The sequence below is a fragment of the Arachis ipaensis genome, chromosome B10 (assembly GCF_000816755.2).
Source record: "Arachis ipaensis cultivar K30076 chromosome B10, Araip1.1, whole genome shotgun sequence".
NCBI lineage: Eukaryota > Viridiplantae > Streptophyta > Magnoliopsida > Fabales > Fabaceae > Arachis > Arachis ipaensis.
The window spans coordinates 130,242,938-130,246,469 of record NC_029794.2 but is presented as its reverse complement, the minus strand read 5'-3'; positions in this window follow the sequence as shown (position 1 = coordinate 130,246,469).

Below are 3,532 nucleotides of genomic sequence, written 5' to 3'. Positions count from 1 at the left end.
AGAGTATTAAAAAGTAATAAGAAATCAAAATAATAAAGACATAATATCCTATAATAAATATTACAAAAAGATAAATTTTAATTCTAGGTATTATATCACAAACTCATATACTATCCACTCACACGCCTCACATGCTTAAGGGTTCTTATCAATTATTTGGCATTGCCAAGGTTGGAATCCGATGCAATGCAACGTATTTTTTTTTTTTATTGATGGATTTAACCGTCTCCAATCCTAGACATTACCCACTCACACACACCACACTCCCACACACAATTCAGGTTCTATCACACCCAACTACAATTGAGAATCGAACCTAGAATGTAGCTATACGAAGCCAACAAATAGGCCATCGGTACAAAAGCTCGCCTCCAATGCAACGTATTAAGATGCATACTAATGTATATTATCTTTAAAATTTTGGTGTAGGCGTGTAGCCTCTGTTGGATAGACACCATTTTTGGGCCACCTAACAATCCATGTTGAAGCAAAATATCTAAGTATTCTTTAATGGGCCTATGACCAAAAATAAATTAAGTGGGTCTATAGTATATAGAAACCTTAAATTCAATTATCAAAAAAACAAAAATTATCAAAAGAAAAATCTTAAATTCATACAGAAATTACCAAAGAGATCTGACCAAAAATAAAAATTGATACCAAAGAGAGGCACGAATTCAGTACGCCCAACAGGTTTGTGCACCAAAACGCCAAAAACTTGTTTGGTTTATTGGTGTGCATTTTTATTGAATAGTCATTAGATTTTTTATATTTTTTTAGTCCAAGAGTGAAGATCATCCTAAATGTAATTTAATATAATTGGCTAATTAGTATATTTTGCAGCTTTTGTGTTAGTGGAATTACTTTAAAAATTATTTTTTTTATAGTTATTGTTATTATATCAGAAATATATGTGGGTTTATATCAAAAGATTAAAAATATGTAAATTTAAATTAATTAGAATTAAGTATCTCATGTTATGTTAAATGCCACCTTCAGCCCTCTCTTCATCCTCTTCTCCCTAATCTTCGCTACAATCTCGCGCACCCCAGCATCAACCATCTTGTCGGAGATGAGTTTGAGGACTCCAGCGAGGTCGTCGGAGAAAAGCTGGGACTGAAAAACGAGGTCATTGGCGAGAGAAAAGAGTGACTCAAAGTTGTTGCAGTAGGAGAGGATGTAGCATTAGACCTTGGATCGGATCTGAAGGGAATGCGATTCTAGTCGCTGGATGAGGAGGCGGAGATTCAGTGTGGAGAGTGGTATTGTTGGATCGGAGAGGTCGTGCGTCGAGAGGAGATAGACCTCAGGCGTTGATCGCGCCCAAGATCGAATCCATCGGACGGTTGAGAGAGAGGGAGAGATAGATTGAGGGTGCCGGCAGCTATGGATTCCAATTTCATTCCTCTCTCTTCTCCATCATTTTTCTAATCGTATTCTCTTTCTCTCTCTTTCTATCCCTAATTTTATACAAAATCAAAACAGATTAACAAACAAATTTCTATTTAGTGAAAAGCGACCAGTTTTAGGTACCCTTTTGATCGAATTGATAGACAGAATGACCCTCTGATTTTATTTTAATTCCGTTAGTGTCTCTGTTGAGGATCCAATTGAGGGTTTCGATGGTTAATTGTGATCACTATGGACAAATACGAGGCTGTAAAGGATTTGGGAGCTGGATATTTCGGTGTTGCCAGGCTCATGAGGAACAAGGTTAATTTTATTAAATTTTTTTGGTAACAAAATTAAAACAACCAAACAGAAAAGAAAAACAATCCAGATCTGCGTTGCGGCCGCCATCGTAGTGCTCTTATCATCAACTACTAGGCGACCTTTTCATTTGCCCAGATCTGTACCGTCTAAATCCGTGCGGTGCCTTTCCTGCCTTACTCTCACGTAACTATATATAAAGCATTCATTAAATACCTCCATGTGAAAGTAACACAACCACTTCGAATGACAAACTATTTACTGGCACTGACTCATCCAACAATGGCAGCACAACCATAAAAGAGTGTCAGAACATGATTCAAGAGAGTCTCAAAGGTTAAAGACCTCAGTTTCTTTTCTCTCATTTTAACTTTAGTGTTTTTCACGTTTTTTTTTTTCATTTAGCATCCTAAATCTTATTTTCAGATTGGGAGAAGCAGAAATGGAGATGAGAAGCATAAGGTTCAGTTATCCGGACCCTATCATCTAATGAGTAAACGGTAAAACTAAAACTAAAGGTGTAAGTTAAAAAATTATAATATGACCCCTCTTTTTTAATATGATTACCAAATAAATCCCAATAAAAAGTAAAATTTTCATTTGTAGATATTTAGGTGCATCAATAAGTTAAACAAATTTTTGGCGTTTTAGTGTCCAAAAGAAGTTAGCAAATCGAATCCGTACCCACCAAAAAGATACATCATGTCTGAAATCATCAATATTTATGTCCAAAGAAAAAGACTCCATTATTTATTTATTTAGTTTCTGATAATTAAATTATGGCTCAACATATGAAGTTAATGGAATAAATATTAGAATAATAAATTTAAAAAAATAAAATTCTGCAAACATAAAACCTAAATAAACTCCATTTATTCTACTTTTAAATTTTGACAAAGAGAAATTGGCCTAACATAACATCCTTCATTCCCTCCAAAGTCCAAACTTAAAGGTATTAGATCCTTTAAGCTGTAGTATTTTTCTTTTCTTCCCCCAATTTGATTACTCCGTTTTTACTTTTCAATTTTTTTTTTTCTTTATGATAAATTTTAACCGAAAAAAACTTCGAGATAAAAATAGAGGAGTCTTTTTTACCCCAAACGATTAAAATCACTAAGATAAAAAAGTTGTTAAATAAATAAATTGTTATTCCAACATTGAGTTAAAGCAATTAGTTATATTAGCATGATATTTTAGATCTGAGACTTAAGATCGAATATTAACAAAGATGATAAATTGTAGACAAAGCTACTGAAATAGACTAAACTTCAAAAGAAAAAACAATTTCTAAAAGAATCTAGTACAAAAAAATTTGATGGGAATCCAGTTCCGCTTAAAAAATAATAATTTTTGGTTTTGAACCAATCATATTATCATATTTTAGTTACATTTTCTTCCACCATTCTTTTTCCTATTCCTTTTCGTTATTAAAGGAATAGAATAAGGTCTTCCTCCATTACTAGCACATATTTTCGGAAAATAAAAGATAAAAATACACAGAAAGACACCAAAGGAGTGAAGTACACAACACAACCAATAATAATAATAATAATAATAATAATAAAAATAATAATTTTGAACCAATCATATTATCATATTTTAGTTACATTTTCTTCCACCATTCTTTTTCCTATTCCTTTTCGTTATTAAAGGTTAAAGGAAAGGTCTTCCTCCATTACTAGCACATATTTTCGGAAAATAAAAGATAAAAATACACAGAAAGACACCAAAGGAGTGAAGTACACAACACAACCAATAATAATAATAATAATAATAATAATAATAATAATAATAATAATAATAAAAGACTGAAAACACACAC